Raw genomic sequence first — 26,792 nt, 5'->3', positions numbered from 1 at the left:
CATGTTATTTATCGTTTTGGTGTCTAATATTCTGAGAAACACTCATAAGACAGTTTTCTGTTAAAGATTTCCCTATATAGGTGGTTTTGCATGCACTTTAGGGTTTGCTACATAACAGTGGAAAAAAAGCTAAATTTAACTTTTTTTAATAATGTTCTTATTTCACAAAATTTCATGAATTTTGCCCGAATTTTGGCATCTCGGTACCTGTGAAGATGAATAAGAAAGAAAAAAAAAATATCGTATTTTTTTATTTATTTATATATTTTTTCTCAAGAGAGAGTTATTTGTGGCTTTTAGCTTTTTGGTACTTAATGAATTTAAAAACACTCATAATACACGTTTCTCGTAATGTCCTTTCCTTTCCCACAAATAGGGTTTTTAGCATGTATTTAAGCGTTTTACTGGTAACATGATCAAAAACACACACAATACATGTTTTTGATAATGTTATTCTGTTTCTCAATAAAGTGTGTTTTTCATGCGATTTAGCGTTTTGGTATATAAGGAGCTCAAAAACATTTAAAGGCAAGTTCTTGGTAAACATTGCTTTTATTCCCATGTAATGTGATTACCCTTCTTTTTAGTGCTTTACTGCCTATCACGCTCAAAAACGCTCAATAGTCACTTTTCTGAAAATGTAATTTTTTTTTTTTTTACCACATAAAGCTGGTTTTGCACTCAATTTGGGTTATGGGTAACTAAGAATGTGAAAAGCACTCAAAATACACGCATTTAGGAAGATTGTTCTGTTTCTCAATTAAGAGGGTTGTTCCAGAGTTTCAGCATTTTGGAATGTAAGAAAGTTTTTTGCCTTGTAATTCTTGTGAAAAAAACTCTTTATACACGTTTCTCGTAATTTCCTTTTGCTTCCCAGTTTAGAGTGCTTTCCATCCATTTCCGCGTTTTTTGTAGGTAATAATTTCAAAAACACTCAAAATATACCTTTTTGGTAATGTTATTTTATTTCTTCATATTGGTTGGTTTGCATCCGTTTTAGCGTTTTTCTACGTAAAACACCGAAAAGACACGTTTTTAGTAATTTTGTTTTGGATTCCCATATAGATTAACTTCCATGTTATATATCGTGTTAGTTCCTAACATGCTGAAAAACACTCATAAGACCGTTTTCTGGCAAAGATTTTTAATTTCCCCATATAGGTAGCTTTGCATGCACTTTAACGTTTGGTACATAACTTTCCGAAAAAAAAAGCTAAATTTAACTTTTTTGATAATGTTCTTATTTCACATAATTTCCTGAATTTTGCCCGAATTTTGGCATCTCGGTACCTGTGAAGATGAATAAGAAAGAAAAAAATGTATTTTTTTTATTTATTGTCTCTCACTAAAGAGTGTTATTTGTGGCTTTTAGCTTTTTGGTAATTAATGAACTTAAAAACACTTATAATACACGTTTTTCGTAATCTCCTTTCGTTTCCCAAAAATAGTGTTCTTTGCATGTATTTAAGCGTTTTTATTGGTAACATGATCAAAACACTCAAAATACATGTTTTTGGTAATATTATTCTGTTTCACAATAAAGAGTGTTTTGCATGCGCTTTAGTGTTTTGGTAGATAAGCTCAAAAACACTTAAAGGCAAGTTCTTGGTAAAAATTCGTTTTCCTCCAATGTAATGTGATTGCATTCCTTTTTAGTGCTTTATTGCCTATCACGCTCAAAAAAAACTCAAAAGACACTTTTCTGGTAAAATCATTTTTTTTCCCACAAATCTATTTTCGCATGCAATTTGGGGTTTTGTTAACTAAGAATGTGAAAAGCACTCAAAATACACGCTTTTATTAAGGTTGTTCAGTTTCTCAATTAGTATTGTTATACATAAGTTTTAGCATTTTTGTATCTAGGAAACCTCTCCATATACACGATATTTTGCTTTTTTTGCCTTGTGGTTGTTTTGAACAATAAAACACTCATGATACACTTTTCTTGCAATGTCCTTTTGTTTCCCAATATAGAGTGCTTTGCATCAATTTTCGCGTTTTTTGTAGTTAACAAGCTCAAAAAACACTCAAAATATACCTTTTCAGTAACGTTTTTCTATTTCTTGATATTGGTTGCTTTGCATCCGTTTTAGCGTTTATCTACGTAAAACACTGAGAATACACGTTTTCAGTAACTTTGTTTTGGATTCCCATATAGAGTGAGTTTCTTATTATTTATCGTTTTGGTGCCTAACATGCTAAAAAACACTTAAAACACAGTTTTCTGGTAAGGTCGTTTAATTTCCTCATACAGGAAGCTTTGCATGCACTTGAGGGTTTGGTACATAACAGTCCGAAAAAAAGGCTGAAGTTAACTTTTTTGATAATATTTTTTTTATCATATGATTGCCCTGAATTTTCCCAGAATTTTGGCATATTGGTACCTATGAAGATGAAAAAAAAAATTCCTATTTTATTTTTTTTGTTTCATTTTCTGAATAAAGAGTGTTATTTTTGGGTTTTAGCTTTTTGGTACTTAAGGAACTTAAAAAAAACACTCATAATACACGTTTCTCGTAATGTCCTTTTGTTTCCCAAACATAAGGTTGTTTGCATGTATTTAAGCGTTTTTATAGATAACATGATCAAAAACACTCAAAATGCATGTTTTTGGTAATGTTGTTCTGTTTCTTCATTATGTTTGTTTTGAATGCGTTTGGTATATAAGGAGCTCAAAAACACTTAAAGGCAAGTTTTTGGTATAAATTGGTGTTATTCCAATGTAATATGATTGCCCTACTTTTTAGTGCTTTATTGCCTACCACGCTGAAAAAAACACTTAAAAGATTCTTTTCTGGTAATGTAATTTATTTCTCACATAAAGGTGGTTACGCATGCAATTTGGGGTTTTGGTAACTAAGAATGTGAAAAGCACTCAAAATATACGCATTTAGTAAGGTTGTTCTGTTTCTCAATTAAGAGTGTTATTCATGAGTTTCAGCATTTTGGTATCTAGGAACCTTCTCCATATACACGAGTTTTTGTGTTTTTTGCGTTTTGGTTCTTTTGAACTATAAAAAACTCATTATACACTTTTCTTGCAAAGTCCTTTTCTTTTCTAATATAGAGTGCTTGGCATCAATTTTCGCGTTTTTTGTAGGTAACAAGCTCAAAAACACAGAAAATATACCTTTTTGGTAATGTTTTTTTATTTCTTGATATTGGTTGGTTTGCATCCATTTTAGCGTTTTTCTATGTAAAACACAGAAAAAACACGTATTCAGCAATTTTGTTTTGGATTCTCATATAGAGTGAGTTCCTTATTATTTATCGTTTTGGTGCCCAACATGCTGAAAAACACTGAAAAAAAAACAGATTTCTGGTAAGTTCCTTTAATTTACTCATATAGGAGTCTTTGGATGCACTCTAAGGTTTGGTACATAAGAGTCTGAAAAAAAAAATAAAATTAACTTTTTTGATAATTTTCTTTTATCTTATAATAGCCCTGAATTTTCCCAGAATTTTTTCGTCTCGATACCTATGAAGATGAATAACGAAAAAAAAAAATCCTATTTTTTTTTTCATTTTCTTACGTTTTTTCTAAATAAAGAGTTTTATTTGTGGGTTTTAGCTTTTTGGTACTTAAGGAACTTAAAAACACTTATTATACACATTTCACTTAATATCCTTTCGTTTTGCAAACATAAGGTTCTTTGCATGTACTTGTGTTTTTATAGATATCATGATCAAAAACACTCAAAATATATGTTTTTGGTAATTTTATTCTGTTTCTCTATTAAAGGTGTTTTGCATTCGTTTTAGCGTTTTGGTATGTAATGAGCTCAAAAACACTTAAAGGCAAGTTCTTGGTAAAAGTTGTTTTTATTCCCAGGAAATGTGATTGCCCTGCTTTTGAGTGTTTTATTGCCTAACACGCTCAAAAAAACTCAAAAGACACTTTTCTGGTAATATCTTTGTTTACCCACATAAAGCTAGTTTTCCATGGAATTTGGGGTTTTGGAAACTAAGAATGTGAAAAAAAAACTCAAAACGCAGGCATTTAGTAAGGTTGTTCTATTTCTTAATTAAAAGTGTTATTCATAAGTTTCAGCATTTTGGTATGTAAGAAACTTTTCTAATACACACATTTGGTAAAGTCTTTCTGTTTCAAAATTAAAAGTGTTATTCAAGAGTTTCAGCTTTTTTGTATATAAGAAACTTCTTTATGTACACGAGTTTTTTTTATTTTTTTACCTTATGCTTCTTGTCAAACTATAAAACACTCATACACGTAATGTCCTTTTCTTTGACAATATTAAGTGCTTTCTATCCATTTTTGAATTTTTTGTAGGTAACAAGCTCAAAAACACATAAATATATCTTTTTGGTAATGTTATTCTATTTCATCATGTTGTTTGGTTTACATCCGTTTTAGCGTTTTTGTGCGTAAATCACTGAAAAGACACGTTTTCAGTAATATTGTTGAAATTGCTGAAAAACACTCAAAAGACAGGTTTCTGGTAAAGTCGTGTAATTTCCCCATATAGGAGGATTTGGATGCACTTCAGGGTTAGGAAAAAGGCTAAATTTTTTTTTTTAAATGATTTTTTTTTTTACAAAATTTCCATGAATTTGGCAGAATTTTGGCATGTCGGTACCTATGAAGATGAATAACAAAATTTTTTTTTCTCTCTATAAAGTGTTATTTGTGGGTTTTAGCTTTTTGGTACTTAAGGAACTTAAAAACACTCATAATACACGAATATCGTTATGTCCTCTTGTTATACAAACATAGGGTTCTTTAAATGTATTTAAACGTTTTTATAGGTTACATGATCAAAAAACACTCAAAATTCATGTTTTTGGTAATGTTATTCTGTTTCTCCATAAAGGGTGTTTTGCATGCGTTTTAGCGATTTGGTATGTAAGGAATTAAAAACACTTAAAGTCACTTTCTTCGTAAAAGTTGGTTTTATTTCCATGTAATGTGATTGTTCTGCTTTTTAGTGCTTTGTTGCATTTCACGCTCAAAAACACTAAAAAGACACTTTTTTTGTAATGTCATTTTCTTTTCCCACATGAAGGTAGTTTCGCATGTAATTTGGCATTTTCGTAACTAAGAATGTGAAAAACACTCGAAATACACAATTTGGTAAGGTACTTCTGTTTTATCGATTAAAAGTGTTATTAATGAATTTCATCATTTTGGTATGTAAGAAATTTCTCTATATACACGAGTTTTTGCGTTTATTGCGTTTTGGATCTTTTAAAACTATAAAACACTCATTATACACGTTTCTAGTAATGTCCTTTTGTTTCCTAATATAGAGTGCTTTACATGCATTTTTGCATTTTTTTGTAGGTAACAAGCTCAAAAACACTCAAAATATATATTTTTGGTAATGTTATTCTATTTCTTCATATAGGTTGGTTTGCATCCGCTTTAGCGTTTTTCTACGTAAAACACTGAAAAGACACGTTTTCAGTCATTTTGTTTTGGATTCACATATTGACCGACTTCCATAATATTTATCGTTTTGGTGCCTAACATGCTGAAAAACACTGAAAAGACAGGTTTCTGGTAAAGTCGTTTAACTTCCCTATATAGGTGACTTTGCATGCACTTTAGAGTTTGGTACATAACAATCCGAATAAAAAGCTATAATTAACATTTTTGATAATGTTCTTTTTTCCACATAAATTCCTTGAATTTTTGTAGAATTTTGGCAACTCGGTACCTATAAGGATGAATAACAAAAAAAAAATCCCATTTTTTTATTTTTTTGTTTATTATTATTTTTTTTTCTAAATAAAGAGTGTTATTTGTGGATTTTAGCTTTTAGGCACTGAAGGAACTTATAAAAAAACACTCATAATACACGTTTCTCGCAATGACCTTTCGTTTCCCAAACATAAGGTTCTTTGCATGTATTTAAGCGTTTTTGTAGATAACATGATAAAAAACACTCAAAAGACATGTATTTGGTAATATTATTCTGTTTTTCCATAAAATGTATTTTGTATGCGTTTTAGCGTTTTGGTATGTAAGGAGCGCAAAAACACTTAAAAGCAAGTTCTTGGTAAAATTTGGTTTTTTCCCATGTAATGTGATTGCCCTTCCTTTTAGTGCTTTATTGCGTAACACGCTCAAATACACTCAAAAGACATGCAAGGCCTCGCATATGAGGAAATTAAAGACCTTACCAGAAATCTGTCTTTTGATTGTTTTTCAGCATGTTAGGCAGAAAAACGATAAATAATGAAAAATTCACTCTATGTGGGTATCCAAAAGAAAATTACTGAAAACGTGTGTCCTCAGTGTTTTACGTAGAAAAACGCTAAAACTGATGCAAACCAACCAATATCAAGAAGCAGAAAAACATTACCAAAAATGTATATTTTGAGTGTTTTTGAGCTTGTTACCCACAAAAAAAAAACGCAAAAAATGATACAAAGCACTTTATATTGGGAAACAAAGGGACATTGCGAGAAAAGTGTATAATGAATGTTTTATAGTTCAAAAAAAACCACAAGGCAAAAAACGCAAAAACTCGTGTAAATGGAGTCATTTCCTAGATACCAAAATGCTGAAACTCATGAATAACACTCTTAATTGAGAAACAGAACAACCTTACTAAATGCGTGTCAAAAATACTAAAAGGCAAGTTCTTCGGAAAAGTTGGTTTTATTCCCATGTAATGTGATGATTGCCCTGCTTTTAGTCCTTTATTGCCTAACACTCTCAAAATTAATCAAAGACACTTTTCTGGTAATGTCATTTTTTTCCCACATAAAGCTAGTTTCGCATGGAATTTGGGGTTTTGGTAACTAAGAATGTAAAAAAAACACTCAAAATACACGCATTTAGTAAGGTTGCTTTGTTTCTTGATTAAGAGTGTTATTCATGAGTTTCAGCATTTTGGTATCTTAGAAACTTCTCCACACAGACGAGTTTTTGCGTTTTTTGCCTTGTGATTCTGGTGAAACTATAAAACACTCATTATACACATTTCTCGTTATGTACTTTTTTTTTTTTTTTACTATTATACAGTGCTTTGCATCCATTTTTGCGTTTTTTTTATGTGTCAAGCTCAAAAACACACAAAATATACTTTTCTGGTAATGTTATTCTATTTTTTCATATTGGTTGGTTTGCATCCGTTATAGCGTTTTTCTACGTAAATCTTCTAAAATACACGTTTTCAGTAATTTCGTTTTGGATATCCATATAGAGTGACTTTCATATTACCTAACATGCGGAAAAACATTCAAACGACAGATTTCTTGTAAAGTCGTTAAATTTTCCCAAATAGGTGGCTTTGCATACACTTTATGGTTTAGCACATAACTCCGAAAAAAATTTAAAATTAACTTTTTCGATAATGTTCATTTTTCAACATAATTTCCCTGAATTTTGGCAAATTTTGGCATCTTGGTACCTATGCACATCAATAACAAAAAAAATAAAAATGTTATTTTTTTATTTATTTATTTTTTCTCTATAAAGAGTGTTATTTGTAGGTTTTAACGTTTTGGTACTTAAGGAACTTAAAATCATTCATAATACACATTTCTTGTAATGTCCTTTCGTTTCCCAACGAAAAAAAAAAACACTCAAAATACACGCATTTGGTAATGTTGTTCTGTTTCTCAATTAACATTGTTATTCATGAGTTTCAGCATTTTGGTATCTAAGAAACTTCTTTATATACACGAGTTTTTGCGTTTTTTGCCTTGTGGTTCTTGTGAAACACAAGTTCTTTTGCCCGAAAATAATAAGACACTCATTATACACGTTTCTCGTAATGTCCTTTTCTTTCCCAATAGGGAGTGCTTTGCATCTTTTTTCGAATTTTTTGTAGGTAACAAGCTCAAAAATACTATAAATATACCTTTCTGGTAATGTTGTTCTATTTCTTCATATTGAGTGGTTTGCATCCATTTTAGCATTTTTGTACGTAAATCTACGAAAAGACACGTTTTCAGTAATCTTGTGTTCGATTCCCTAAGAATATTGCCAGAAATTTGGCATCTTATTACCTGTGAAGATGAATAACAAAAAAAAAAATTTATTTTATTATTTTTTTTCTCTATTAAGAGCGTTATTTGTGGGTTTTAGCTTTTTTGGTACTTAAGGAACTTAAAAACACTGATAATGCACGTTTCTCGTAAATTCCTTTCGGTTTTCAAACGTAAGGTTCTTTGCATGTATTTAAACGTTTTTATGAATAACATGATCAAAAACACTCAAAATACATATTTTTGGTAATGCTACTCTGTTCCTACATAAAGAGTGTTTTGCATGCGTTTTACTGTTTTGGTATGTAAGGAGTTAAAAAAAAACACTTAAAGGCAAGTTCTTCGGAAAAGTTGGTTTTATTCCCACGTAACGTTATTGTTGTGCTTTTTAGTGCTTTGTTACATATCACGCAGAAAAACACTCAAAAGACACTTTTCTGGAAATATCATTTTTTTCCCTACATAAAGCTAGTTTCGCATGTTATTTGGGATTTATTTTCGTAACTAAGAATGTGAAAAACACTCAAAATACACACATTTGGTAAGGTATTTCTGTTTCTCAATTAAAAGTGTTATTCATGCATTTCAGCATTTTGGTATGTGAGAAACTCCTCTATATACACGAGTTTTTTCGTTTATTGCCTTGTGGTTCGTGTGAAACTATAAAACACTCATTATACACGTTTTTCGTAATGTTCTTTTGTTTCCCAATATAGAGTGCTTTCCATCCATTTTCGCATTTTTTGTAGGTAACAAGCTGAAAAACACTCAAAACATATCTTTTTGGAAATGTTTTTCTATTTCTTCATATTAGTTGGTTTGCATCCGTTTTAGCGTTTTTTTTTTTCGTAAATCACTGAAAAGACACGTTTTCAGTAATATTGTTGAAATTGCTGAAAAACACTCAAAAGCCAGATTTCTGGTAAAGTCGTGTAATTTCCCCATGTAGATACCGCTAAAACGGTTGCAAAACACTCTTTATGGAGAAACTGAACAGCTTTACCAAAAACATGCATTTTGAGAGATTTTGCGCCTTTTACGTACAAAAACGATAAAATACATGCAAATAACCCTAAAAGGGGAAAAGAAAACATTAAAAGAAACGTATATTTTGAGTGGTATTGAGCTTCATAGGTACCAGAACACTAAAACGTATGAATAATACTCTATATGGAGAAACGGAACAAGATTAACCAACCCTTGTGTTTTAAGGCTTTTTTCACGTTATTAGGTACCGCAACGCGAAAATGCATGCAAAGCATACTATATGGGGAAAGGAAACATTTCCAGAAACATGTCCTTTCACTGTTTATGAGCATGTTAGGTGCCAAGAAGCTAAAAACCAAGGAAAGCACCTTATAAGAGAAAACAAAAGATTAAAAAATCTTTAATTTCAGTGCTTATGAGCTACTTACATATAAAAACACTTAAACGCATCCAAAACGCCTTGGAAAAACTTAATAACATTACCAAAAAGCGTGTATTTTCAGTGTTTTGAGCTTGTTACGCAAAAAAAAAAGTAACCAACGACATTATGAGAAACTTATATAAAGAGCGTTTTTGAGCTTCTCAGGTACCAAAACGCGAAAATGCATAAATAATACTCTCTTCAGAGAAACACAACAATATTAGATACCAAAACGCTAAAAACCAACGAAAGCTCCCTATCTGCAAAAACAAAACATTACCAAAAGCGTGTCTTTTGGTACTTACGTACCAAAACGCTAAAATGCATGCAAAGCACATTTTATGGAGAAACAGAATAACATTACCAGAAATGTGCATTTTGATTTTTTTTTTTTTATCTTACGTATAAAAAAAAAGCAAAAATGCATGCAAAGTATCTTAAATGGCGATACGAAAAGAAATGAAAAGACACTTCATTTATCAGTGTTTTTGAGATTCTTAGGTAGCAAAATGCACAAACACATGTATAACATTATATATGAAGAAGCAGAACATTACCGAAAACGTATTTTTTGAGTTTTTTTTCACATTGTTACGTAACAAAAACGCCAAAATGCATGGAAATCACCAAATATGGATAAAATGAAGGACATTACGAGAAAGATGCCATTAGTGTTTTTGAGCGTCTTAGGTACCAAATGCGAAAACTATTTAGTACCACTGTATATGGAGAAACAGAACATTACCAAACACGTTTATTTTGTGTTTTTCACAATTTTATGTACCAAAACGTCAACATGACTCCAGAGCACCATCTATGGGGAGATGACAACGATATTTCCAGAAACATGTCTTTTGAGTGTCGATTGTTGTTGTTAGGTACCAAAGTTATAAAAAGCATGGAAAGCTACCTATATGAAAGAACAAGTCAACCAAAAATTTATCTTTTGGGTATTTTCAGCTACTTACGTACCATAACGCTGAGCTGTATGCAAAACACCCTTTATTACCATAAACAATTTTCTTTTTTTTACACATAAAAAGAAACATAAATGCATGCAAAATACTTTGCATGAGGAAATGAAAAGACATTAGAAGAAACTTATATAATAAGTGTTTTTTTTTTATTTCTTAGGTACCAAGATTTATTTGACGCATTGAAGAACAGTCTATATAGATAAAAGAACAAGATTACCAAAAATGTGCTTTTTGAGTGTTTTTCACATTGTTAGGTACGAAAACACTCTATAAAGAGTGTTATTTGTGGGCTTTAGCTTTCTCATACTTAACAAACTTAAAAAAAAACTCATAATACACGTTTCTCGTAACGTCCTTTCATTTTCCAAACATAGGGTTCTTTCCATGTATTTTAGCTTTTTTTTATAGGTAACATGATGAGAAACACTCAAAATACATACTTTATGTTAATATTATACTGTTTCTCCATAAAGGGTGTTTTGCATGCGTTTTGGCGTTTTGGTATGTAAGGAGCTCAAAAACACTTAAAGGCAAGTTCTTGGTAAAAGTTCGTTTTATTCCCATGTAATGTGATTCCCGTGCTTTTTACTGCTTTATTGACTATCACGCTGAATAACTTTTTGGAAATGTCATTTTTTCTCCCACAAAGCTAGTTTCGCATGCAATTTGGGGTTTTGGTAACTAAGAATGTGAAAAGCACTCAAAATACACGCATTTGGTAAAGTTGTTCTGTATTCTTAACTAAGAGTGTTATTCTTGAGTTTCAGTATTTTGGTATCTAAGAAAATTCTTTATATACACGAGTTTTTGCGTTTTTTGCCTTGTGGTTCTTGTTAACTATAAAACACTCATTATACACATATCTCGTAATGTCCTTTTTTATCCCAATATAGAGTGCTTTCCATCCATTTTCGCATTTTTTGAAGGTAAGAAGCTCAAAAACATTAAAAATATACCTTTTTGGTAATAATATTATATTTCTTCATATTCATTGGTTTGCATCCTGTTTAGCGTTTTTCTATGTAAAACACTTTCAGTAATTTTGTGATGGATTCCCATTTTGAGTGACTTCCATATTATTTATCGTTTTGGTGCCTAACATACTAAAAAACACTCAAAAGACAGGTTTCTGGTAAAATCGTTTAATTTCCCAATATAGGAGGCTTTGGATGCACTTTAGGGTTTGGTACATAACAGTCCGAAAAAAAAGATAAAATTAACTTTTTTTCATAATGTTCTTTTTTCACATAATTTCCCTGAATTTTTCCAGAATTTTGGCATCTCAGTACCTATGAAGATGACTAACAAAAAAAAAATTCCTATTTTCTTTATTTATTTATTTTTTCTCTATAAAGAATGTTATTTGTGGGTTTTAGCTTTTTGGTACTTAAGGAACTTAAAAACACTCATTATACACGTTTCTCGAAATGATCTTTCGTTTCTCAAAGATAAGATTCTTTGCATGTACTTAAGCGCTTTTATAGGTAACATGATCAAAAACACTCAAAATACATGTTTTTTGGTAAAGTTATGATGTTTCTCCATATAGGGTGTTTTGCATGCTTTTTTTTTTTAGCGATTTGGTATATAAGGAGCTCAAAAACCCTTAAAAGCAAGTTCTTGCTAAAAGTTTGTTATTGCCCTGCTTTTTATTGCTTTATTGTCTATCATGCTAAAAAAAAAAAAAACACTTAAAAGACACTTTTCTGGTAATGTCATTTTTTTTCCCACATAAAGCTACTTTCACATGCAATTTGGGATTTTGGTAACTAAGAATGTGAAAAACATTCAAAATACACGCATTTGGTAAGGTTGTTCTGTTTCTCAATTAAGAGTGTTATTGAGGAGTTTCACCATTTTGGTATTTGGTTTTTTGCTTTTTTTTGCCTTGTGGTTCTTCAGAATCTATAAAACACTCATTATACACATTTTTCGTAATGTCCTTTTGTTTACCAATATAGAGAGCTTTGCATCCATTTTCGCGTTTTTTGTAAGTAAAGAGCTCAAAAACACTCAAAATGTACCTTTTTGGTAATGTTATTTTATATCTTCATATTGGTTGATTTGCATCCGTTTTAGCGTTTTGGTACGTAAATCACGGAAAAGACACGTTTTCAGTAATTTTGTTTTGGATTCCCACATAGAATGACTTCCATATTATTTATTGTTTTAGTGACTAACATGCTGAAAAACACTCACAACACAGGTATGTCGTAAAGTCGTTTAATTTCCTCATATAGTTAGCTTTGCATGCATTTTAGGGTTTGGTACATAACAGTCCGAAAAAAAAGCTGAAATTAACTTTTTTGATAATGTTCTTTTTTCACATAATTTCTCTAAATTTTGCATGAATTGTAGCATCTCGGTACCTATGAAAAAGAATAACAAAAAAAAAATCCTATTTTTTTATTTATTTATTTTTTTCTCTCTATAAAGAGGCTTTAGCACGAGTTTTTTTGCGTTTTTTGCCTTGTGGTTCTTTTGAACTATAAAACATTCATTATACAATTTTCTAGCAATGTCCCTTTCTTTCCCAATATAGAGTGCTTTGCATCAATTTTCGCGTTTTTTTTGTAGGTAACAAGCTCAAAAACACCCAAAATATACCTTTTTGGTAATGTTTTTCTACTTCTTGATATTGGTTGGTTTGCATCCGTTTTAGCGTTTTTCTACGTAAAACACTGAGAAGACACGTTTTCAATAATTTTGTTTTGGTTTGCCATATAGAGTGAGTTCCTTATTATTTATCGTGCTGAAAACAATCAAAACACAGATTTCTGGTAAGGTCGTTTAATTTCCTCATATGGGAGGCTTTGCATGCACTTTAGTGTTTGGTACATAACAGTCCGAAAAAAAGCTAATACCAACCTTTTTGATAATATTCTCTTATCATATAATTGCCCTGATTTTTCCCAGAATTTTGGCATCTCGGTACCTATGAAGGAGAATAAAAAAAAAATTAAAAAAAACTTTTATTTATTTATTTATGATTTATTTTTTCTAAATAACGAGTGTTATTTGTGGGTTTTAGCTTTTTGGTAGTTAAGGAACTTAAAAACACTCATAATACACGTTTCTCGTAATGTCCTTACGCTTCCTTAACATAAGGTTCTTTGCATGTATTTAAGCGTTTTTATAGATCAAAATTTATATGATCAAAAACACTCAAAATATATGTTTTTGGTAATGTTATTGTGAAGTTTCTTTTCCATGCGTTTTAGCGGTTTGGTATGTAAGGAGCTCAAAAACACATATTGGCAAGTTCTTTGTAAATGTTGGTTTTATTCCCACGTAATGTGATTGCCCTGCTTTTTAGTACTTCATTGCCTAACACGCTCAAAAACAATTAAAAGACACTTCTGGTAATGTCATTTTTTCCCTCATAAAGCTAGTTTCGCATGCTATTTTGGGTATTGCTAACTAGGAATATGAAAAACACTCAAAATACAGGCATATGCTAAGGTTGTTCTGTTTCTCAATTAAGATTGTTATTCATGAGTTTCACCATTTTGGTATCTAAGAAACTTCTTTATATACACGAATTTTTGCGTTTTTCTACGTAAAACACTAAAAAGATTCATCTTCAGTAATTTTTTTTTTTGGATTCCCATATAGAGTGAGTTCCTTATTATTTATCGTTTTGGTGCCTAACATGCTGAAACACACACAAAAGACAGATTTCTGGTAAGGTCGTTTAATTTCCTCATATAGGAGGCTTTGCATGCACTTTAGGGTTTGGTATATAACAGTCCGAAAAAAAAGCTAAAATCAACTTTTTTGACAATATTCTCTTATCATATAATTGCCTTGAATTTTCCCAGAATTTTGGCATTTCGGTACCTATGAAGATGAATAAGATGAATAACAAAAAAAAAATTCCTATTTTTTTATTTTTTATTTATTTTTTTTCTAAATAAAGAGTGGGTTTTAGGTTTTTGGTAAACAAACTTAAAAACACTCATAATATACGTTTCTCGTTATGTTCTTTTCTTTCCCAAACATAAGGTTTTTTTCATGTATTTAAGCGTTTTTATAGATAACATGATCAAAAACACTCGAAATACATGTTTTTGGTAATTTTATTCTGTTTTTCCATAGAGTTTGTTTTATATGCGTTTTAGCAGTTTAGTATATAAGGAGCTCAAAAAAACTTAAAGGCAAGTTCTTGATAAAAATTGGGTTTATTCAAATGTAATGTGATTGCGCTGCTTTTTAGTGCTTTATTGTCTATCAGACTCAAAAACACTCAAAAGACATTTTCTCGTAATGTCATTTTTTTCTCACATAAAGTTGGTTTCGCATGCAATTTGGGGTTTTGGTAACCAAGAATGTGAAAAGCTCTCAAAATACACTCATTTAATAAGGTTGTTCTGTTTCTATATTAGGAATGTTATTCACGAGTTTCAGCATTTTGGTATCTAGGAAACTTGATATCCACAAGTTTTTGCGTTTTTTGCCTTTTGGTTCTTTTGAACTATAAAACACTCATTATACAATTTTCTTGTAATGTCCTTTCATGTCCTAATATAGAGTGCTTTGCATCAATTTTTGCGTTTTTTGTAGGTAAGAAGCTCAAAAACACTCAAAATATACCTTTATGGTAATGTTTTTTTATTTTATTTTTTTTTATATTGGTTGGTTTGCATCCGTTTTTGCGTTTTTCTACATAAAACACTGAGAAGACACGTTTTCCGTAGTTTTGTTTTGGATTCCCATATAGAGTGAGTTCCTTATTTATTTATCGTTTTGGTGCCTTACATTCTGAAAAACACTCAAAAGACAGATTTCTTTTAAGGTCCTGTAATTTCCTCATATAGGAGGCTTTGCATGCACTTTAGGGTTTGGTATATAACAGTCCGAAAAAAAAAAGCTAAAATTAACTTTTTTGATAATTTTCTTTCATCATATAATAGCCCGGAATTTTCCCAGAATTTTGGCATCTCGGTACCTATGAAGATGAATAACAAAAAAAAAAAAAAAAATCGTATTTTTATTTTTTATTTATTTTGTTTTTCTAAATAAAGGGTGTTATTTGTGGGTTTTAGCTTTTTGGTACTTAAGGAACTAAAAAACACTTATAATACATATTTCTCGTAATGTCCTTTCGTTTTCCAAACATAAGGTTTGTATGTATTTAAGCGTTTTTTTAGATAACTTGATCAAAAACACCCAAAATACATGTTTTTTGGTAATGTTATTCTGTTTGTCCATAAAAGGTGTTTTGCATGCGTTTTAGCGTTTTGGTATGTAATGAGCTCAAAAACACCTAAAGGTAAGTTCTTGGTATAATTTGGTTTTATTCAAATGTAATGTGATTGCCCTGCTTTTTAGTGGTTTATTAACCCCAAATTCCATGCAAAACTAGCTTTATATGGAAAAAAAATAATATTACCAGAAAATGTCTTTCGAGTGTTTTTGAGCGTGTTAGGCAATAAGCCTAACACGCTCAAAAACACTCGAAAGACATTTTCTGGTAATATTATTTTTTTTCCATATAAAGCTAGTTTTGCATGGAATTTGGGGTTTTGGTAACTAAGAATGTGAAAAACACTCAAAATACAGGCATTTAGTAAGGTTGTTCTGTTTCTTAATTAAAAGTGTTATTCATGAGTTTCAGCATTTTGGTATGTAAGAAACTTCATTATGTACACGAGCTTTTGAGTTTTTTGCCTTGTGGTTCTTGTGAAACTATAAAACACTCATTATACACGTTTCTCGTAATGTCCTTTTCTTTCCTAATATAGAGTGCGTTTGATCCATTTTCGCATTTTTTTTTTTGTAGGTAACAAGCTCAAAAACACCAAAATATATCTTTTTGGTAATGTTATTCTATTTCTTCATATTGGTTAATTTCCATCCGTTTTAGCGTTTTTCTATGTAAATCACTGAAAAGACACGTTTTCAGTAATATTGTTGAATTTGCTGAAAACACACTCAAAAGACAGGTTTCTGGTAAAGTTGAGTAATTTCTCCATATAGGTGGCTTTGCATGCACTTCAGGGTTTGGTACATAACTCCGAAAAAAAAAGTTAAAATTATTTTTTATAATGATTTTTTTTTACAAAATTTCCCTGAATTTTTCCAGAATTTTGGTATCTCGGTACCTATTTTTTTCTCTATAAAGTGTTATTTGTGAGTTTTAGCTTTTTGGTACTAAAGAAACTTAAAAACACTCATAATACACGATTTTCGTAATGTCCTTTTCTTATAGAAACATAGGGTTCTTTACATGTTTTTGTAGGTAACATGATGAAAAACACTCAAAATACATATTTTTGTTGATGTTATTCTGTTTCTCCATAAAGGGTGTTTTACATGAGTTTTAGCGTTTTGGTATGTAAGGAGTTAAAAAACACTTAAAGGCAATTTCTTCGTAAAAGTTGGTTTTATTCCAAAGTAATGTGATTGCCTTCCTTTTTAGAACTTTATTGCCTATCACGCTCAAAAACACTCAAAAAAACACTTTTCTGGTAAATCATTTTTTTTCCCAAAAATCTATTTTCGCATGCAATTTGGGATTTTGGTAACTAAGAATATTAAAAGCACTCAAAATACACGCATTTAGTAAGGTTGTTCTGTTTCTCAATTAGGAGTGTTATACATGAGTTTTAGCATTTTAGTATCTACAAAACTTCGCCATATACACGAGATTTTGCGTTTTTTGCCTTGTGGTTCTTTTGAACTATAAAACACTCATTATTTACTTTTATTGCAATGTCCTTTTGTTTCCCAATATAGAGCGCTTTGCATCAATTTTCGCGGTTTTTTTTTGTAACAAGCTCAAAAACACTCAAAATATACCTTTTTAGTAAAGTTTTTCTATTTCTTGATATTGGTTGCTTTGCATCTGTTTTAGCGTTTTTCTATGTAAAACACTGAGAAGACATGTTTTCAGTAACTTTGTTTTGGATTCCCATATAGAGTGAGTTCCTTATTATTTATCGTTTTGGTGCCTAACATGCTAAAAACACTCAAAACACAGATTTCTGGTAAGGTCGTTTAATTTCCTCATATTGTAGGCTTTCCATGAAACTTTAGGGTTTCGTATATAACAGTCCGGAAAAAAAAGAGCTGAAATTAACTTTTTTGATAATATTCTTTTATCACATAATTGCCCTGAATTTCCCCAGAATTTGTGCATCTCGGTACCTATGAAGATGAATAACAAAAAATAAATAAATAAATAAATAAATATTTTTTGTTTTTAATTTTTTTTATTTTCTAAATAAAGAGTTTTATTTGTGGGTTTTAGTTTTTTAGTACTTAAGGAATTAAAAAAAAAAACACTCATAATACACGTTTCTCGTAATGTCCTTTTGTTTCCCAAACATAATGTTCTTTGCATATACTTAAGCGTTTTTATAGATAACATGATCAAAAACACTCAAAATACATGTTTTTGGTAATGTTATTCTGTTTTTCCATAAAGTTTGTTTTTCATGCGTTTTAGCGGTTTGGTATATAAGGGGTTAAAAAACACAAAGGCAAATTCTTGGTAAAAGTTGGTTTTATTCCCATGTAATGTGATTGTTCTGCTTTTTAGTGCTTTGTTGTATATCACGCTGAAAAACACTCAAAAGACACTTTTCTAATGTCACTTTTTTTTTCCACATGAAGCTAGTTTCGCATGTAGTTTGGCATTTTCGTAAATAAGAATGTGAAAAACACTAAAAATACACAATTTGGTAAGGTAGTTCTGTTTATCGATTAAAAGTGTTTTATTAAAAAGTGTATTAAAAGTGTATTTATTCATTTTGATATGTAAGAAATTTCTCTATATACACGAGTTTTTGCGTTTATTGCCTTGCGGTTCTTTTAAAACTATAAAACACTCATTATACACGTTTCTCGTAATGTCCTTTTGTTTCCTAATATAGAGTGCTTTACATCCATTTTTGCTTTTTTTGTAGGTAACAAGCTCAAAAACACTCAAAATATATCTTTTTGGGTAATGTTATTCTATTTCTTCATATAGGATGGTTTGTATCCGCTTTAGCGTTTTTCTACGTAAAACACTGAAAAGACACGTTTTCAGTAATTTTCTTTTGGACTCACATATTGACTGACTTCCATATTATTTATCGTTTTGGTGCCTAACATACTGAAAAAAACATTGAAAAGACAGGTTTCTGGTAAAGTCGTTTAACTTCCTTATATAGGTGGCTTTGCATGCACTTTAGGGTTTGGTACATAACAATCCGAAAAAAAAGGTATAATTAACTTTTATGATAAAGTTAATTTTTCCACATAAATTCCCTGAATTTTGGAATAATTTTAGCATCTTGGTACCTATGAAGATGAATAACACAATAAAAAAAAATCCCATTTTTTTGTTTATTTATTCATTTTTTTTCTAAAGAGTGTTATTTTTGGGTTTTAGCTTTTTTGTTACTGAAGGAACTTAAAAATCACTCATAATACACGTTTCTCGTAATGTTCTTTTGTTTCCGAAACATAAGGTTCTTTGCATGTATTTAAGCGTTTTTTTTTTAGTTAACATGATGAAAAACAGTCAAAATACATGTATTTGGTAATGTTATTATGTTTCTCCAAAAATGTATTTTGCATGTGTTTTGGTATGTAAGGAGCTCAAAAACACTTAAAGGCCAGTTCTTGGTAAAATTTGGTTTTATATCCATGTAATGTGATTGCCCTAGCTTTTAGTGCCTTATTGCGTAACACGCTCAAAAATACTGAAAAGACATGTAAACATGCATATGAGGAAATTAAAGACCTTACCAGAAATCTGTTTTTTGAGTGTTTTTTCAGCATGTTAGGCACCAAAACGATAAATAATAAGGAACTCACTCTATGTGGGAAACCAAAAGAACATTACTGAAAACGTGTCTTCTCTGTGTTTTACGTACAAAAACGCTAAAACTGATACAAACCAACTAATATCAAGAAGCAGAAAAACATTACCAAAAATGTATATTTTGAGTGTTTTTGAGCTTGTTACCTACAAAAAAAACGCGAAAATGGATACAAAACTCTCTATATTGGGAAACAAAGGGACATTGCGACAAAAATGTATAATGAATGTTTTATAATTCAAAAAAACCACAAGGCAAAAAACGCAAAAACTCGTGTAAATGCTGAAATTCATAAATAACACTCTTAATTGAGAAACAGAGCAACCTTACTAAATGCGTGGCAAAAACACTAAAAGGTAAGTTCTTCCTAAAGTTGGTTTTATTCCCATGTAATGTGATTGCCCTGCTTTTTAATGCTTTATTGCCTAACACGCTCAAAAACACTCAAAGACACTTTTCTGGTAATGTCATTTTTTTTCCCACATAAAGCTAGTTTCGCATGGAATTTGGGGTTTTGGTAACTAAGAATGTAAAAAAAACACTCAAAACACACGCATTTAGTAAGGTTGTTCTGTTTCTTGATTATGAGTGTTATTCATGAGTTTCAGTATCTTGATATCTTAGAAACTTCTCCATACAGTCGAGTTTTTGCGTTATTTGCCTTGTGATTCTGGTGAAACTATCAAACACTCATTATACACGTTTCTCGTAATGTCCTTTTGTTTCCTAATATAGAGTGCTTTACATCCATTTTTGCTTTTTTTTGTAGGTAACAAGCTCAAAAACACTCAAAATATATCTTTTTGGGTAATGTTATTCTATTTCTTCATATAGGATGGTTTGTATCCGCTTTAGCGTTTTTTCTACGTAAAACACTGAAAAGACACGTTTTCAGTAATTTTCTTTTGGACTCACATATTGACTGACTTCCATATTATTTATCGTTTTGGTGCCTAACATACTGAAAAAACATTGAAAAGACAGGTTTCTGGTAAAGTCGTTTAACTTTCTTATATAGGTGGCTTTGCATGCACTTTAGGGTTTGGTACATAACAATCCGAAAAAAAAGGTATAATTTACTTTTATGATAATGTTCATTTATCCACATAAATTCCCTGAATTTTGGAATAATTTTAGCATCTCGGTACCTATGAAGATGAATAACACAATAAAAAAAAATCCCATTTTTTTGTTTATTTATTTATTTTTTTCTAAAGAGTGTTTTTTTTTTGGGTTTTAGCTTTTTTGTTACTGAAGGAACTTAAAAATCACTCATAAAACACGTTTCTCGTAATGTTCTTTTGTTTCCGAAACATAAGGTTCTTTGCATGTATTTAAGCGTTTTTTTTTAGTTAACATGATGAAAAACAGTCAAAATACATGTATTTGGTAATGTTATTATGTTTCTCCAAAAATGTATTTTGCATGTGTTTTAGCGTTTTGGTATGTAAGGAGCTCAAAAACACTTAAAAGCCAGTTCTTGGTAAAATTTGGTTTTATTTCCATGTAATGTGATTGCCCTGGCTTTTAGTGCCTTATTGCGTAACACGCTCAAAAATACTGAAAAGACATGCAAACATGCATATGAGGAAATTAAAGACCTTACCAGAAATCTGTTTTTTGAGTGTTTTTTTCAGCATGTTAGGCACCAAAACGATAAATAATAAGGAACTCACTCTATGTGGGAAACCAAAAGAACATTACTGAAAACGTGTCTTCTCTGTGTTTTACGTACAAAAACGCTAAAACTGATACAAACCAACTAATATCAAGAAGCAGAAAAACATTACCAAAAATGTATATTTTGAGTGTTTTTGAGCTTGTTACCTACAAAAAATTATGATTATGAGTGTTATTCATGAGTTTCAGTATTTTGATATCTTAGAAACTTCTCCATACAGTCGAGTTTTTGCGTTATTTGCCTTGTGATTCTGGTGAAACTATCAAACACTCATTATACACGTTTCTCGTTATGTCCTTTTTTATCTTTATATAGAGTGCTTTGCATCCATTTTCGCGTTTTTTTTTATGTAACAAGCTCAAAAACACACAAAATATATTTTTTTGGTAATGTTCTTCTATTTCTTCATATTGGTTGGTTTGCATCCGTTTTAGCGTTTTTCTACGTAAATCTTTTAAAAGACACGTTTCCAGTAATTTTGTTTTGGATTTCCATATAGAGTGACTTTCATATTATTTATCGTTTTGGTGCCTAACATACTTTATGGTGCCTTTTGCTTCCTAATATAGAGTGCTTTCCATCCATTTTCGCTTTTTTTGTAGGTAACAATTTCAAAAAACACTCAAAATATACCTTTTTGTTAATGTTATTCTATTTCTTCATTTTGGTTAGTTTGCATCAGTTTTAGCGTTTTCTACGTAAAACACCGAAAAGACACGTTTTCAGTAATTTGGTTTTGGATTCCCATATAGATTGACTTCCTTGGGTTTTATCGTGTTGGTTCCTTACATGCTGAAAAACACTCATAAGACAGTTTTCTGGCAAAGACGTTTAATTTCCCCATATAGATAACTTTGCATGCAGTTTAGGGGTTTGGTACATAACAGTCCGAAAAAAAAGCTAAATTTAACTTTTTTGATAATGTTCTTATTTCATATAATTTCCTGAACTTTGCCCGAATTTTGGCACCTCGTTACCTGTGAAGATGAATAAGAATGAAAAAAAATCGTATTTTTTCATTTATATATTTATTTTTCTCAATAAAGAGTGTAATTTGTGGATTTTAGCTTTTTCGTACTTAATGAACTTGAAAACACTCATAATACACATTTCTCGTAATGTCCTTTCATTTCCAAAAAAAAACGGTTCTTTGCATGTACGAGTATTTAAGCGTTTTTATTGGTAACATGATCAAAAACACTCAAAATACATGTTTTTGGTAATGTTATTTCGCTTCCACTATAAAGTGCATTGCATGCATTTTAGTGTTTTGGTATATAAGGAGCTCAAAAACACTTAAAGGCAAGTTCTTGGTAAAAATTCGTTTTCCTCCAATGTAATGTGATTGCCCTCTTTTTTAGTGCTTTATTTTCTATCACACTCAAAAACACTCAAAAGACACTTTTCTGGTAAATCTTTTTTTTTTCCCACAAATCTATTTTCGCATGCAATTTGGGGTTTTGCTAAGAATGTGAAAAGCACTCAAAATACACGCATATTTTAAGGTTGTTCTGTTTCTCAATTAGGAGTGTTATACATGAGTTTTAGCTTTTTTGTATCTAGGAAACTTCTCTATATACACGAGATTTTGCGTTTTTTGCCTTGTGGTTCTTTTGAACTATAAAACGCTCATTATACGAGTACACTTTTCTTGCAATGTCCTTTTGTTTCACAATATAAATTGCTTTGCATCAATTTTCGCGTTTTTTGTAGGTAACAAGCTCAAAAACACTCAAAATATATCTTTTTTAGTAACGTTTTTCTATTTCTTGATATTGGTTGCTTTGCATCCGTTTTAGCGTTTTTCTACGTAAAACACTGAAAAGACATGTTTTCAGCAAGTTTTTTTTTGGATTCCCATATAGAGTGAATTCCTTATTATTTATCGTTTTGGTGCCTAATATGTTAAAAACACTCAAAACACATATTTCTGGTAAGTTCGTTTAAATTCCTTATATAGGAGTCTTTGCATGCACTTTAAAGTTTGGTACATAGTCTAACAGTCCAAGAAAAAAAAAAGCTGAAATTAACTTTTTTGATAATATTCTTTTATCATATGATTGCCCTGAATTTTCCCAGAATTTTGGCATCTCGGTACCTATGAATATGAATAACAAAAAAAAAAAATCCCATTTTTTTTATATTTTTTTATTTGTTATTTTCTAAATAAAGAGTGTTATTTGTGGGTTTTAGCTTTTTGGTACTTTAGGAACTTAAAAAAAACACTCATAATACACGTTTCTCGTAATGTCCTTTTGTTTCCCAAACATAATGTTCTTTGCATGTATTTAAGCGTTTTTTTTTAGATAATATGATCAAAAACACTCAAAATGCATGTTTTTGGTAATATTATTCTGTTTCTCTATAAAGTTTGTTTTGTATGCGTTTTAGCGGTGTGGTATATAAGGAGCTCAAAACACTTAAAAGCAAGTTTTTGGTATAAATTGTTGTTATTCCAATGTAATATGATTGCCCTGCTTTTTAGTACTTTATTGCCTATCATGCTCAAAAACACTTAAAAGATACTTTTCTGGTAATGTCATTTTTTCCTCACATAAAGGTGGTTTCGCATGCAATTTGGTGTTTTGGTAACTAAGAATGTGAAAAGCATTTAAGATAAACACATTTAGTAAGGTTGTTCTGTTTCTCAATTAAGAGTGTTATTCATGAGTTTCAGCATTTTGGTATCTTGGAACCTTCTCCATATAAACGAGTTTTTGTGTTTTTTGCCTTTTGGTTCTTTTGAACTATAAAAAACTCATTATACACTTTTCTTGCAAAGTCCTTTTGTTTTCTAATATAGAGTGCTTTGCATCAATTTTCGCGTTTTTTGTAGGTAACAAGCTCAAAAAATGTTTTTCTATTTCTTGATATTGGTAGGTTTGCATCCGTTTTAGCGTTTTTCTACGTAAAACAAAGAAAAAACACGTTTTCAGCAATTTTGTTTTGGATTCTCATATAGAGTGAGTTCCTTATTATTAGTCGTTTTGGTGCCTAACATGATGAAAACACTCAAAAAACAGATTTCTGGTAAGGTCGTTTAATTTCCTCATATAGGAGTCTTTGGATGCACTTTAGAGTTTGGTACATAACAGTCCGAAAAAAAAGCTATAATTGACTTTTTTGATAATTTTTGTTTTATCATATAATAGCCCTGAATTTTCCCAGAATTTTGGCATCTCGGTACCTATGAAGATTAATAACCAAAAAAAAAAAAATCCTATTTTATTTATTTTCTTACATTTTTTTTTTTTTCTAAATAAAGAGTGTTATTTGTGGGTTTTAGCTTTTTGGTACTTAAGGAACTTAAAAACACTTATAATACACGTTTCTCATAATGTCCTTTCGTTTCGCAAACATAAGGTTTTTTGCATGTATTTAAGCGTTTTTATAGATAACATGATCAATAACACTTAAAATATATGTTTTTGGTAATTTTATTCTGTTTCTCCATAAAAGGTATTTTGCATGCGTTTTAAGCGTTTTGGTATATAATGAGTTCAAAAACACTTAAAGGCAAGTTCTTGGTAGAAGTTGTTTTTATTCCCATGTAATGTGATTGTCCTGCTTTTTAGTGACTTAATGCCTAATAAGCTAAAAAACACTTAAAAGACACTTTTCTGGTAATATCATTTATTTTCCCACATAAAGCTAGTTTTGCATGGAATTTGGGGTTTTGGTAACTAAGAATGTGAAAAAAAACTCAAAACACAGGTTGCTCTATTTCTTAATTAAAAGTGTTATTCATGAGTTTCAGCATTTTGGTATGTAAGAAACTTTTCTAACACACACATTTGGTAAGGTATTTCTGTTTCAAAATTAAAAGTTTTATTCATGAGTTTCAGCTTTTTGGTATGTAAGAAACTTCTTTATGTACACGAGTTTTTGAGTATTTTACCTTGTGGTTCTTGTCAAATTATAAAACACTCATACACTTTTCTCGTAATGTTCTCTTCTTTGCCAATATAAAGTGCTTTCTATCCATTTTTGCATTTTTTGTAGGTAACAAACTCAAAAACACATCAAAATATATCTTTTTGGTAATGTTATTCTATTTATTCATATTGGTTGGTTTGCATCCGTTTTAGCATTTTTCTACGTACTCGTAAATCACTGAAAAGACACGTTTTAAGTAATATTGTTGAAATTGCTGAAAAACACTCAAAAGACAGGTTTCTGGTAAAGTCGTGTAATTTCCCTATATAGGTGGATCTGCATGCACTTCAGAGTTTGTACATAACTCCGGAAAAAAGCTAAAATTATTTTTTTTATAATTATTTTTTTTTACAAAATTTCCATGAATTTTGCCAGAATTTTAGCATCTCGGTACCTATGAAGATGAATAAAAAATTATTATTTTTCTCTATAAAGAGTTATTTGTGGGTTTTAGCTTTTTGGTAGTTAAGGAACTTGAAAACACTCATAATACACGATTTTCGTAATGTCCTTTCATTTTCCAAACATAGGGTTCTTTTCATGTACTTAGGCGTTTTTATAGGTAACATGATCAAAAACACTCAAAATACATGTTTCTGGTAATGTTATTCTGTTTCTCCATAAAGGGTGTTTTGCATACGTTTTAGCGTTTTGGTATGTAAGAAGCTCAAAAACACATAAAGGCAGGGTTTTGGTAAAAGTTGGTTTTATTCCCATATAATGTGATTGCCCTCCTTTTTAGTGCTTTAGTGCCTATCTCGTTGAAAAACACTCAAAAGACACTTTTATGGTAATGTCATTTTTTTCCCACATAAAGCTAGTTTTGCATGCAATTTTTGGTTTTGGTAACTAAGAATGTGAAAAGCACTCAAAATACCTGCATTTGGTATGGTTGTTCTGTATTCTTAATTAAGAGTGTTATATCTGAGTTTCAGCATTTTGGTATCTAAGAAACTTCTCCATATACACCGAGTTTTTCGATTTTTGCCTTGTGGTTGTTTTGAAACTATAAAACACTCATTATACACGTTTCTCGTAATGTCCTTTTGTATCCCAATATAGAGTGCTTTCCATCCATTTTCACGTTTTTTGAAGGTAAATTCAAAAACACTCAAAATATACCTTTTTGGTAATGTTATTCTATTTCTTAATATTCGTTGGTTTGTATTCGATTTAGCGTTTTTCTACGTAAAACACTGAAAAGACACTTTTTCAGTAATTTTGTGATGGATTCCCACATTGAGTGACTTCCATATTATTTATCGTTTTGATGCCTAACATGCTGAAAAAAAAACACACAAAAGACAGGTTTCTGGTAAGGACGTTTAATTTCCCCATATAGGTGGCTTTGCATGCACTTTAGGGTTTGGTACATAACAGTCCGAAAAAAAAAGCTAAAATTAAGCTTTTTTTCATAATGTTCTTTTTTCACATAATTTCTCTGAATTTTGCCAGAATTTTGGCATCTTGGAACCTATGAAGATGAATAACAAAAAAATAAATAAATTCCTATCTTTTTATTTTATTTTTTTTTTTCTATAAACAGTGTTATTTATGGGTTTTAGCTTAAAAACACTCGTAATACATGTTTCTCGAAATGTCCTTTAATTTTCCAAACATAATGTTCTTTGCATGTATTTAAGCGTTTTTATAGGTAACATGATCAAAAACACTCAAAATACATGTTTTTGGTAATGTTATTCTGTTTCTCCATAAAGGGTGTTTTGCATTCGTTTTAGCGTTTTGGTATATAAGGAGCTCAAAAACACTTAAAGGCAAGTTCTTAGTAAAAGTTAGTTTTATTCCCATGTAATGTGATTACCCTGCTTTTTAGTGCTTTATTGCCTATTATGCTAAAAAAAAAATCACTTAAAAGACACTTATCTGGTAATGTCATTTTTTTTCCACATAAAGCTATTTTCACAAAATAATTTTGGTTTTTGGTAACTAAGAATGTGAAAAACACTCAAAATACACACATTTGGTAAGGTTGTTCTGTTTCTTAATTTAGGGTGTTA

This window comes from Scylla paramamosain, chromosome 4 (genome assembly GCF_035594125.1).
Source record: "Scylla paramamosain isolate STU-SP2022 chromosome 4, ASM3559412v1, whole genome shotgun sequence".
In the NCBI taxonomy this organism is placed as follows: domain Eukaryota; kingdom Metazoa; phylum Arthropoda; class Malacostraca; order Decapoda; family Portunidae; genus Scylla; species Scylla paramamosain.
The sequence above is the reverse complement of the archived record's forward strand: the minus strand, read 5'-3'. Positions refer to the sequence as shown.